The 13,935-nt window shown below is 43.3% G+C and overlaps 1 protein-coding gene across 3 annotated transcripts in view; it reads left to right on the top strand.

The window, feature by feature from the left end:
• NGF (nerve growth factor) overlaps positions 1–13,935 on the top strand; it is a 286,870-nt gene that overhangs the window by 259,857 nt on the left and 13,078 nt on the right. For all 3 annotated transcript variants that reach the window (XM_069633537.1, XM_069633536.1, XM_069633538.1), the window contains one exon: positions 6,964–7,103. The gene's annotated coding sequence lies outside the window, so the exon portion shown is untranslated. The remainder of the gene's footprint in view (positions 1–6,963; positions 7,104–13,935) is intronic.

Here is a 13,935-nt window from a genome sequence, read left to right as displayed (position 1 = left end):
AAGTTATTTGAAATTGGGATAGGTTTGAAAGGGAAGAAAATTGTGCTTGTGGTAATATGGTCATTGGGTTGTCTTTTCGCCTTCTGTAGGCTGCCATGGAAAGCAAAGAGGGGCCCTGTACAGAACCCCACCTTCCCTTTCCATGGTGGCCATCTCGGAAAAGGATTTTCCTTCCTACACTGGGACGCCGGAGGTGTCCCGGAGTAGGAAGAAAAATACTTTTCTAGCACCCCGGGTTCCCACTTTGGGAAGCTAGGGTGCTAATGGCCTTCATCTCCCATTACAGGGGCTGGATTGGGGGGCTAATGGTCTGGAGACTTCATTATCCACCCTCGCTTCGCTTGGGCTGATAACTTGGCCTGCCAGGCCGGTATCCACCATTCCATCCCTGGAACGGAGGATAAACGCCACAATATCGCCATTAGCATAACACAAAATGCAAATGGAGATGTTGGAAATTCATATTGAGTCTATGTACTTTACTGAGAAATATAAAGTAGATGGAATCTATACGTTTTTTTTAGTTCTATTTCTTAACGGTGAAAGGTGGTTCCTAAAGGAACATTTCTTTTATTGTTTTTGGATGCATTTATTTTTTGGCAGGAGAGCTTAGAACGAAAGGTGTGGAGGGAAATGAGGGAAGAGGCACCAAACATTAATATGGAGGCGCAGGTGGACAGGGGAAAAAGTGCGCTTGTGTTATTTCTAAGGTAGGGGGCAGTGTTTCTCATGCTCCTTGATTACAGCAGTGCTAGTGGCTCTTGGGGAGGAGGGATGGCATTAGCTGATGCCATTTTAAGATAAATAGCAGTTTTGCTAAAAGTATGTACTGTGTACTAGTTTGTTAATGGATGAGTAGGAATAGGTGTTGGAGCTGTGCAAGGGAAATTTTGAAGTTGAAAGTTCCTAGATTAGTAGAAATGCAGTTCCGAACTGTCCTCGAAACACAGATCTTATTGTGAAGTGCGGACGGGTTCTCGGACACGTCATCATGCCGTGCACCAGCACATGGTCATGTGGCACTGTCCGGAAGGTCAGCAATGAAGTCAGATGTTCGTAGACATTAAGGTTAAGTTGCACTATTAAAAACCTATGAAATTCAATGAAAGAACTTTGCTACGGGGACGTTATGGTTAAGTTGCACTAATAAAAACCTATGAAATTCAATGAAAAAACTTTGTTCAGGGCACGTTATGGTTAAGTTGCACTAATAAAAACCTATGAAATTCAATGAAAAAACTTTGTTAAAGGGATGTTATGGTTAAGTTGTGCTACTAAAATCCTATCAAATTCAGTGAAAAAACTTAGTTAAAGGGAAGTTATGGTTACACATAAAACCGAAAACCCCCTGAAATTCACCAGTTATGGTAAGCTAAGAAACCATAACTCGCGCCACCACCGTGAACTTCTAATTATAAAACCCATGACATCAAAGATGACATCACAAATCTGCTTGATGACATCACTGATGACATCACATGTCTAGCCCCTTTTTTTTTTGGTTCAGTGACAAATCTAGGCCACGTGGGTTTATTAACTGAGAGCCAAAAACTTCAAATTCAAACGTATTACATTTGCAGACGTTGCTATTCTCACATGTTCTTACAGTACTTTCCTTAGAATTCAATCGCATCTTATGATGCACATACATAGGGGAAGAAGCAGGCCTGAAACACAGCAATCACTTCTATGCGTAAAGATAATCATGTTGGTTATACACAGTGGCTCATGATACTGCCTCTTGTTTACTTACTTTACTCTCTCTGTATAAGCCCCATATTTGTATACATTGCGGTCTCTTAATGTGTTGTGTGTAGTAGTACATGTATGTAGTAAGTGATGCATTATTACCTACTTAGTATATGTTTCACAGTATGCAAAAGTGTGGTACAGAAGCATTCACCCTTTTACTATCCAACATGGGAACATTAGAAATAGTACATCTCTATGGTGTATGCTGCAGCCAATGCCTATGTTTCTGTATGAGTGGGTTCCTGTTCTAGAAACAACACTGTAATGGGAGGTTCTTTGGAGCAATTCATTGCATAAACAAGTATGTAGTTCATCACACATCTCCAGATGACCCCTGACACTTTTTTTGCCAACATTACATTCACCACCACTTGTAGGAACTTCTTATGAAAATTAAATGCACATGTGATATTATCAGTGATGTCATCAATCATATGTGTGATGGCATCTGTTATTCTGAGCAGTGCACGGTGGTGGCGCGAGTTATGGTCCCTTGCTTACCATAACTAGCAAATTTCAGGGGTTTTTCGGTTTTACGTGTAACCATAACGTTCCTTTAATAAAGTATTTTCACTGAATTTGATAGGTTTTTAGTAGCACAACTTAACCATAACGTCCCTTTAACAAAGTTTTTTCATTGAATATATATATATATATATCTTCACTTTTACCTCTACCCAGTGGACCTTAGACTCCTCTGTGCACAGTAGCAGCTTTACTTTGATTTGACGTTTACACAACTTAAAATATGAAACAATACTAAAATAATAATGTTCTCCTCACAGTACTAATGAAACTGATGGTAGGCGTAGAAGCAGTAAGCTCCTGCGACTTAATTTCGAGAAGAATTGTATTCCTATAAATGTAAGCAAATAAACTCTCGAGAGGAACAGCAGGAACAGCTGGAATCATGCAATGATAGAGGCCTTTGGCAAACGACATGTCAACAAAGGCCCTGCCCTGTGCTCTGATAAGGCGATGGGGCAGGGCTTTCCACCAGGTTGTCTTTGGAATCCATGCTCATTGTTTTTGGAGACTTCTTCGTGTTGTACTTGCAGGGCCCATGAAGTAAAATAATGGTTTTGGCCAGTTCTGAATTTTATCAAAATGAAAACATTCCTTATTACATCTCGTCGTGTTTTTCGAAGCAGAATGTGCATTAAGTTGAGCTATTTAAAAAAATATATATATATCAGGATTCTTCTTGGAGTTTACATATTTTTCTTAAACTGTTTTAGACAGGAATTATTTTGCATGGCTCACGAACAATCTTGCCATCTGCAAAATGAATGCTTCCTACCAGGGGCACCAAGGGTAGAAGATTTAAAAGTTGTTATTAAAAAAGTAAGCCACTTAGAGTAGGGCTACAACAGGCCAACAAGGTTAAAGGTCAAACTAGCCAAATGTCTTCGGCTCCAAGATTCAACGTAAAAGACATGAGTAAGGAAATGCAGACAAGGAAAAAGAGGGATTGAGGGAGAAAGGGGAGAAGGGTGGGTGAACTGCCCATTAGTAAAAAAATAATTAAAACAATTACAAAAAACGTTGACTTTCAAAATAGTAGACTTTTGGAAGACTCCAGCAATATAAACTGGAATTGTTGTAGCAAAAATGTGTCATAACCCCTATGTCTCATGTACATCCTCAAGTACCTCAATAATGTAGCAATCATGCTGGGGGGAGGGGCGCACATGACTGGTAATGGCCCGCCAGCCCGAGCTTAGGCAGGCTCGAGTGAAGGCCGGGATGCAGGTATGTGGGTAAAGGGTGCTAATGCCATTGGGGAGGAGGGGGGAACACGGGATGTGGGGACGGAACAGGGAGAGGATGGGCGGGACTTATAAAGCTCTGTGGGTTAAATTATTTCTGAACAACAGTACACACAAGAGTAGATACAAGCCTACCAATCCTCACTGGAGAGGGCACCACATGGAGTCCGCCTGGGGTCATCCCTTCCCCCTCTTCTTGTTAAAAAATGTATCTATCCACTGCCTCATTTGATAGATATCTGTAATTTGGAGTTTCAATTGTACGCTGATAGAAACACTTGTGTATAAGCACCATACAAATGTCCAATAAAATAAAAATAAAAATAAAAATAAATACCCAGATCTTCTTGGCATCTAGACGAGGATGCAGCCAGACCAACCTAACAGATTGCTTGAACCGCATCTTTTATTGAATGAGGGAGAACTTCCACTGCCTCAATGGTTGAGAATGGGAAATCCGGCTAGTGAGCAAATCAAGTTGCAGAGCAGTCACCTTGAAAAGTTCTACCTTACTTTTAGGAGCCCCAAACTCAAAGTAAAAGGTTACAAATATGGGGGCAATGTTTGACTCTGAACTTAGCTTCATACCCCAACTCTGTCCAGTTGTCAAAGGAATGAATGGTCAACTCTCCTTGCGTTGAAAGATGCTACTTCACCTAAAAGCAAACCACCTGCTAACAGGGTTTCTGGTAATTGCTAGGCTTGAGTAAACAAATGTAATATACTTTGGCATACCAAAGAAGCTGACAGGCTCGCTAGCAAGAGTGCGTGCAGAAGCTGACAGGCTCGCTAGCAAGAGTGCTTGCAGAAGCTGACATGTTCGCTAGCAAGAGTGCATGCATAAGCCGACAGGTTTGCTAGCAAGAGTGCATGCAGAAGCTGACAGGCTCGCTAGCAAGAGTGCATGCAAAAGCCGACTTGCTTGCTAGCAAGAGTGCTTGCAGAAGCTGACATGCTCGCTAGCAAGAGTGCATGCAGAAGCTGACAGGCTCGCTAGCAAGAGTGCTTGCAGAAGCTGACAGGCTTGCTAGTGCATGCAGAAGCTGGCAGGCTCGCTAGCAAGAGTGCTTGCAGAAGCTGACAGGCTCGCTAGCAAGAGTGCTTGCAGAAGCTGACAGGCTCGCTAGTGCATGCAGAAGCTGACAGGCTTGGTAGCAAGAGTGCTTCCAGAAGCTGACAGGGTTGCTAGCAAGAGTGCTTGCAGAAGCTGACATGCTCGCTAGCAAGAGTGCATGCATAAGCCGACAGGCTTGCTAGCAAGAGTGCATGCAGAAGCTGACAGGCTTGCTAGCAAGAGTGCATGCAAAAGCCGACTTGCTTGCTAGCAAGAGTGCTTGCAGAAGCTGACAGGCTTGGTAGTGCCTGCAGAAGCTGACAGGCTCGCTAGCAAGAGTGCTTGCAGAAGCTGACAGGGTTGCTAGCAAGAGTGCCTGCGGAATCCGACAGGCTCGCTAGCAAGAGTGCTTGCAGAAGCTGACAGGCTCGCTAGTGCATGCAGAAGCTGACAGGCTCGGTAGCAAGAGTGCTTGCAGATGCTGAGAGGGTTGCTAGCAAGAGAGCTTGCAGAAGGTGACATGCTCGCTAGCAAGAGTGCATGCATAAGCCGACAGGCTTGCTAGCAAGAGTGCATGCAGAAGCTGACAGGCTTGCTAGCAAGAGTGCATGCAAAAGCCGACTTGCTTGCTAGCAAGAGTGCTTGCAGAAGCTGACAGGCTCGCTAGCAAGAGTGCATGCAAAAGCCGACTTGCTTGCTAGCAAGAGTGCTTGCAGAAGCTGACAGGCTCGCTAGCAAGAGTGCATGTAAAAGCCGACATGCTCGCTAGCAAGAGTGCATGCAAAAGCTGACAGGCTCGCTAGCAAGAGTGCTTGCAGAAGCTGACAGGCTCGCTAGCAAGAGTGCGTGCAGAAGCTGACAGGCTTTCTAGTGCATGCAGAAGCTGACAGGCTCGCTAGCAAGAGTGCTTGCAGAAGCTGACAGGGATGCTAGCAAGAGTGCCTGCAGAAGCCGACAGGTTTGCTAGCAAGACTGCTTGCAGAAGCTGACATGCTCGCTAGTACATGTAGAAGCTGACAGGCTCAGTAGCAAGAGTGCTTGCAGAAGCTGACAGGGTTGCTAGCAAGAGTGCATGCAGAAACCGACAGGCTCACTAGCAAGAGTGCATGCAAAAGCCGACTTGCTTGCTAGCAAGAGTGCTTGCAGAAGCCGACAGGCTCGCTAGCAAGAGTGCATGCAAAAGCCGACATGCTCGCTAGCAAGAGTGCATGCAGAAGCTGACAGGCTCGCTAGCAAGAGTGCTTACAGAAGCTGACAGGCTCGCTAGCAAGAGTGCTTGCAGAAGCTGACAGGGTTGCTAGCAAGAGTGCCTGCAGAAGCCGTCAGGCTCGCTAGCAAGAGTGCTTGCAGAAGCTGACAGGCTCGCTAGTGCATGCAGAAGCTGACAGGCTCGGTAGCAAGAGTGCTTGCAGAAGCTGACAGCAAGACTTCAAGAAGCAAGACCAAGTTAAAAGAAAAGTCCTTAAAATATTTAACCAACCTTTTTGGGTCGATCCTAGCATGGAACTGACAGTGCTGCCACCTTATGTTTTTTTTCTATTCTAGAGACAATGAAAATTAACATATGTGTGCGTGATTATGCTATGTGAAGAGTCTTTTGTACTATGCCAATTGTAACTGTAGTCTTACAGCACCAAGACCTTCTCTGATAATACGCAGGCCAGGGTCACAATAATCCTAATTTATCAGAGAAAGTCTTGATGCCGTAAGACTACTAAAGTGGTACCCAGGCCATAGTCTGGGATAACAAATAGTTTTAAGATTAGACCTTGCGAGCGGTACAGTGAGGGCACTAGATATATTGAGACCCAGTATGGTGAGCTCAATGGGGGTGGGGGAGAAGGGGAAGTAGAAGTGATGTCATACTTTGCATATGTGGGTGCATTGTGTAACGGTGGAAGAATAATCGCGATAAATGAAATAGAAAATAGGACTCCTAGACGAAACAGTTTTCTGAAATTTAAGATTGAACTGTTGGGGAAGTTAGTGAAGCATGGATGGAAGACAGCACCAAAATATCAAAATGAGACTTTAAGAAAAATAGAAATGACGGTTTTACCAATGTCATGTAATACTAGAAAAAGATATACTCAATACACTGTTCCATTTTCCAGTTAAGAGTACAGTTTTAAATTAAAATTGAAAGAGTACTTGGAATATTTTATTTCAGATAAGTCTTTTTTTGTCCACTGCTATATAAGTACAAGCTTTTTTGTTGTTACCAGAAAATGGAGGCAGCCCTCCTACAGGCATCTGTCTGCATTCGGTTTGACCTTTTCCGCAATCAATAATGAATGTAAGAACAAATATTGTTAATAGTTGTAAAGGAAAGAAAGAACACACTTACAGACCTTCATCTATGTTTCTCATTTTGTTTTTTCTAAACAGGGCAGGAAGAAGACGCCTCCTGCTGACTTTGGCCCGCGCAGCGACAGTGGTATTGATGGCATGCTGTGCCGCAAATCAGCTCAGCGTTTGGACGCGATAGGCTCCTTCCTCGTGGAGCAGCTTTCATACCCGCACTGAAGGTGAGTCCATGCACAGAGATCCCGCGTGGATGTTTCCGTTGGGTGACAAGCTTTAAAAAGTAAAAAAAAAGGACAGGGTAACTAACATAAAAGTAGGACTAACTCTTGAAAGTGGCTGTCAAGGCACAACACTCAGTAACTGTTGGAGGAGAAGGTGGTTTAAGTGTTACAGTTCAAATAAACACATATTGTAATTAATTTATCACAAACTAACACAATCCTAAATTCTAAAATGCCGCATTTCTTCTGTGCGAGATGGTGCATTCCTGCTTGCCAGCTATGAAGAACTACTACCAAAAACAGGGACCGCTGCAGTTTCCAATGGAAACATAATCTTGAGAAAGGGGACCAGAGCTCCAAATACCGGGACAGTCCTGGCAAAACCGGGGCATATGGTCACCCTATGTTTCCAATAACGTGGCCTACAAACCCTATGGTGGTCGCACCATGTCAATCAAGGCTGGATGGCAAGAATGACCGTAGTATCAATACTATAGTACTAGTTGCTAGTGTCGGTGCATTGTCTTTGAGTGTGTCTCTCACTCATGGTCAGTAGCCCCTCAAAGACGGGCACACCCAAACTCTGCCCCTTCCTGCCTCATTCGTTATTCGGGCATGCGGGAGGAGTAAGCACCACCAGGGTGGAAGACACATTATGCTGATCTTGTGGCCTTTGGTATCACTGTCAATGTTCACATGCAGCATTGCTGTGCCTAGTGATCGGGGCGTGGCAGTATGCTGACCACTATGTGTGCCTAAGCCAAGCACTCATGGAGCTACAACATGGCTGCATGTCCTATAACTCACCTTGGTGATGTCACACGCCCAGGAGCTATCTTTACCCTTTTACTTGCAAATATTGAAACAAGTAAGTGTTCTTCATGATGTCACGAAAAAAGATGTCGTACACTATTGCAAAGAAAGATATTGGCCCGGATCCAAAACACGCATGTTGACACTTGCGCGTGCCACGTGCGCGAGCAATCAAATATCCGCTTTCTGTGACCGTCAACATGTGAGGCTTTGCACAGGCCTGTGCATGCTGCCAATTGAAGGATGTGCCCATTAGGGCTTGCCACTTAGTGCAGCTGCGTCCTAGGCAGCATTCCTGATTCTTATAAGTATACACGCTAGGGGGAGCCTGTCCCTGTGGCTGTTCCCCCTGCACTTGGGCTCGCCAGGCATAGTTCTGATATGGGGTAGTGTAGCCCTCTGTCTACAAGCATCTGCCGTAGGAGCGCTTATGCCAAGCTTGCAGGTCTATCATATTTGCCAGGGTTCAAGTCCTAAAAATTAAAGTGGGGGGACTCATCAACAAATGAGTGGGATGTGACGTCGCCAGAAATTATCATATCATGGTAAAATATGCACATTTCATTAAATTGGGTTTGCATAACCACCCACATTACACAGGACGAATGGCATTTGCCATTCATAAAAAACCAAGAGAGGATATTTTCTTGTAATATTGTTTTTGAAAACGTTAAGAGGTGTGCATGTTTCAAACTTCAAGAACCAATACAAATGTTTTCCCTGGTACTTGCAGTACCGAAATGGGACATATAACCTTTATTTGTTTGTCATCCTTCGTCAGGTTACATAGTGCACTGGTGAAGTGTCTGGTCTACAAACCCAACTACTGCGGTTCGATCCCCGAGGTTGGATTAAATTCAAAGATCACATTCAATGTTTCTTATTTTAGCTGGGGAGGCTGAGTCCACCCTCTGAATAAAGTGGGGGGACTTCGTCCACCCGCGTGTACCCTCGACTTCAGCCCTGATATTTGCTTTTGGGTCCTACCATATTGCAGGGATAGACATGTAAAAAAAATGCTTCAAGGGCGTTCTCCACTATAAGACCTGCCACTCTCCAAGCTCCTCCTTGCTGGTGTGGGCACTGGTGTCCAGTGCATATGTGAATGAGGGTATACAGTTGTTTCATCGCCAGTATATTTTTCTATACGTTTTTGCTGAAAAGTTTTCAATGAAAAAACTCCTTGAAAAATATAGGGGGTTGGGTGAGAGGATGCAAATGGTAGGGATGGGGAATAGGGACGAAATAATAGGGGAGGGGTGGACTTGGGGGGGGAACCCCCAAATATAAAAAAACATTTTTTCCATGAGGTATTTCAAAAAAAGATTTCGGCAAAAAACGAATCGAATAAATAACTGCAGATGAACCAGCACAGAACCGTGAATCAGGGAAGGTGTGCAGAGAGATGAGCAGGTTTTCAAGGAACACCTTCTGGCTCTTGAAGTGGGCCCAGATCTACAGAAAATTCGTACACCAGACACTTTTGCTCTCGAAAAAAAAACATCCAAATACCCCCAACAAAATAAAACAGAGTCCAAATAATTCCATCTAAAAATAGGAAAGAACAGACCCAAAGGAGCCTGCCCCCTGCTTCCACCCACACAGCTCCAGCCATATGCTGATATTAGTGGTAATAGTGGAGCCGGGACAGGAGCTTTGACATTATTATACTCAGATCTCAGGAGAGCAACTTGAAGATAAAAATCCACCTTTTCATTTGCATGAATTCCGATGGGCAAAGAGCTATGGATTACAGGAAATAATTTTAGTATAAAATGTATTTTTATGCATCTACCTCGAGTGTAAAAGGCAATTACAGTTTTACCCCCTAAAAATAATCTTACTTCCAACTTCAGAAAATAGGAATTACATTCACTCATTCAAAATGTTACCCTAACTATGTGTGGGCCCAGCTTTTAGGAGTTAGCTAGCAATGACCAATCAGCTTTTAAGCAGATAATAAAGATTCCCTTTCATATCAGGCTTCATGGTATATATGACAAATATATGAAATGCAAAGGAGACATATATAAAAATGGCCTTTCGTCTATTGGGTAAAATGTAAAAAATGTGTTTTCTCTATTGGGTAAACTTTAAAAAAAATTGCCTTTTCTTTACCTTTTTCACCCTATTGGAAAATAGCAAGAAACATGATAAGCCGGGCATGAACCATACTGAAGAAAGAATTGAAAAATTGGGAGAAAGTATAGGAAAATTACACCAAGCCATTTATGAGACCACTTTTAACTTTAGTTTGTGGTCATCCTTGGGAAATCTGTTCACCCCTGGCTTTTTCATGTCTTAAAATGTGTCTTTATTTTTAAATGCTTCCAGGAAAGAAAATTCGCCGGCAAGAGAAATTTGAGCCAGTATTCTCATATGTAAACCATATGCAGGATAAAACAATAACAGTCTCTTGCAGCCTTCTGGTAAAAGCCTTTCCTGAGGGGGTTGGGAGGGTGACCGGGATTTTGGATCCGAAGGTCAAAACCCACCACATCTTCCAAAATGACTCTATTGAAACTGCCCATTTCCTGATGTTTGCAGAGGACAGGGAGCAGCATAACATTATTATAACCCATACCTCCTGGGCTGATTATATTTCCTGATCAAGCGGTATGCGGAACCTGTTCTAGAGTTTCTCCTTTGTTGCAGTGCACGGAGTGAATTTATGCAGAGCCCACAACTGCGATCAGCTGCCTTGGAACAGATAAACATAAGAGCAATTGACATGACAACACGCATCTGTGCAGCTTAATCAAGAGCACATATATATATGTGTGTGATCAAGCCACACAATAGTGGCAAAACGACTGCCAGAACTCTGCTGGCATGGATATTTTACTGGGAGGATGAACCATCTGAAACACTTGTTTACGAGCGCAATAAAAATAAAATATCAATTCGATTCAGTTCAATTCAATACTTTTAAATTCTTAATTTTCATTTTGAATAAAGTTTGATAATTTGCATCAAACTCACGGATTGTTTTTCTCTGCGTTTTAATTCTTTAAGGAAAAGTCACGGGATTGCTACTCGCCACAACAACGTTTGGTCGCCCCTGAACTTTTGTGATATATATATATAGTAGGAAAGTCCATTTGAGCCAAGTCACACATTCCACAAAGCTACCTAGTAGCCATCGCTGGAAGTTCACCTCCAGTTCTGAGCCACAACAGCAAGGCATTGTGGATATGAAAATTAGCACAAATACAAACCTTTTCTCCAGGAAATTGTCTTTGTCTAAAAGGGCAGTGCTACTTTATACGTAGCTTAATCAACCCAAGACTTACATTTCGCAAGGCTGCGGGGACAACTACATACCTGGTTTCACCCTTATTCGCGATCATCAGTGCAGTATAGTCCTGACAGCCTCGTGGTTGGAGTATTTGACCACAATTTCACAACACCAAGAAAGTAATGGTGGGTTTAAAAAGGTTTGAAAAAAAACCTTTCACCGGAAATGAGAAAAGTAGGAAAGCACATTTGAGCCAAGATATGTGCAGACCCGCTCTTTGCTTTTAGGAGTGGTTAGTCTTCATGCCTCCCTTGGACTTCCAATGTAAGTACAACTACTATATCATCATCATCATCATCATCAGTAGGGGTGTGTTGGTAGGCCTGGAAAAGATCCAGGGCTACGCTAATATCTGGACTGTCGGGACTCGGGGCGAGCTAGCCTTTTTGTTGTAGCTCCTGAGCTTCTATCCGGGGCTGAAGCTAAAAGACTTGGGGCTATAGCCCCCTCAGCCACCCCTAGCAACGCCTCTGATCATGAGCAGTTTTATTTTGGTGAAGGCCATAAAGGCAACAACACGAGTACATTCAATCATAAAATATGCAGAGATAAAACATCCAATTATAAGATTGAGCAAGAGAATTAAACAAATCATCCGCATTAAACTCTACTAATATAAAAGAGTAAGATAACATGTGTACACAATTCCTATTCACTAACCATATGAGAACCTTAAATATATATCATAGTATGACATAGCCAGATCTAACACATCAATGATCCAAATCCCAAATCAAGATCTAATTTCACATGGAGAAATGTTAAATCTGCAAAATTCTCATGATCCAAGCCCTATCTCTATACTTAGCTACAAATTGAACTACGTTTAGATCATTGGTAGATTTACAATAGGCCTTAGCGTCCTCCATGCATCTTATAGGGGAAGCTCTAAAAAGGGGTAGCAGATATATTCCCCTCAGCATTTTATAACCTTCACTCAGCAGCAGATAATGTGCAGTGATTCTGTCACCCTTAAAACCTTGCCAATGTCTCATCGATTTGGCCACCTTCAGCGTATTCAACCTGTACTCTATATAGAGTGCTCTTGCATGCGGTGGGGAAGTTGTATCGAGATAATTCTCAAATCGAAGCTCCTGTTTGTTATGTAATTACAATATGCCCATACTCAGTTGGAGGGAGGCATCCGCCCTATTCTTCCTTACTAAAGCTATAGCCTAAATTCCTTTACTCTTGCGGATAATCTCAGTCGGGGTTTCCCACAGGCTTCCAAGCTTTAAAGAAGTTAACCCTCGGTTTATATGCTTGAGCTAAGACACATGGAACCTACATAGAGCATCAGCAACGTACGGCTGATGGCATGTTAAATCCTAATAGTTGAGTCAACGGTTCAACCAACGTACATCATATCAACCGGCGCAACACAAACCATCTGTCAATCGCAGGGTACTACAATAAAAGCTCTCTCGGTGAAGGGTATCACAATGCCCCAGAATGCCTCAGAATGAATCACATTTTCTTTAATGTCCCTCTCACTCCCAGAAGCAAATGTACATACATGCAAATTGCCCATGGAGCAAAGTAGAGTCTACATCGGGCCAGTTTGTGAAGATCGTGTGGACGCGTAGGTGGAGTCAAGGGTATATTCTGCTGAGGCCAAGTACACTTATTGGTCCATTCTAAGGGATTGAGGAAATGTACCCAATCTGAAGCGCTCTATTCAACGCAGCGTGTGCGGCATACATGCCAACCTTATCCATTCTATTTCGGAGATTCTAATCCTGTCCTGGATTTAATTTTGAACTGGGGTACTTGTAATCCTGGATTTATAATTGGGAGATCCAGGACTACATTTCTCATAATGCAAAGTTAAATCCAGCACTGGCCTAGCATCTCCCGAATGGAAAAATAGTGTTGACCTGTATGGTGCTGCTGGTGACGTTGTTGGAGTAGTCACAGCAAGAACATTTGACAGGGAAGGGAAAGAGTGAGAGTAGAGGGAAGATGTGGACGGGGAGAAAAATAGAAAGCAGAGAAATTATGACAGTAGGGAACAAAAAAACAGCATGGCAGAATAAACAGGTGCATCACATGGACAAAATCGAGTCCTCCGTTTACATATGCACTATGCACAAATAACCCATATCCCGGGCTCTCGTTCAAATGGTTTGGTCAGGACACAGGTGTCCTCATATCTAGCAACACATAAGGGGATTCGAGGGAATGATATAGGGCCTGATTCACAGAGCGTTTTCCTATGGGATTGTGCCATTATTAAAGGCTTCTGTGAATCAGACCCATAAAGTCACCAGAGCCCAGTACCCTCCTCTGTGCTATTCATGAACCAGAGTCACCTAGGTCAGCATTCCTGGTAGAGTGGCCCAACCAACTAGAGGATGGGTTTATGGGGGTGTACGTGCCCGCAAGTCTCTACTGGGGGCCAGAGGGCAGGTGATGCCTGAGTTGTATGAGTGGTCTAAGAATACAATGACAGGTGAAAATAATGAGGTACGGCCCTGGATCTCAGACCCTGGTCCAGCATACATCTCTTTCGTAATATCATATGTTGATCCACCAGGCTTGGTAAGTTATGTGGTAGGTTCCTTCCAACAACATTTCAGGCATTTAAATGCATTTGCAATCATCAAGTCAAAGATCCAAGACACCCCCAGCAAGGAGAGAGCCCCTCATTTGAATTTGTCCCTACAGCGCCTTTTCCAGATAAATTGCAAGCATGCCCGGTTCGATGTCATACGGTCATTG

This window comes from Ambystoma mexicanum, chromosome 13, assembly GCF_040938575.1.
Source record: "Ambystoma mexicanum isolate Mex_15411 chromosome 13, UKY_AmexF1_1, whole genome shotgun sequence".
Taxonomy (NCBI): Eukaryota; Metazoa; Chordata; class Amphibia; order Caudata; family Ambystomatidae; genus Ambystoma; species Ambystoma mexicanum.
The sequence above is the reverse complement of the archived record's forward strand: the minus strand, read 5'-3'. Positions and strand labels throughout refer to the sequence as shown.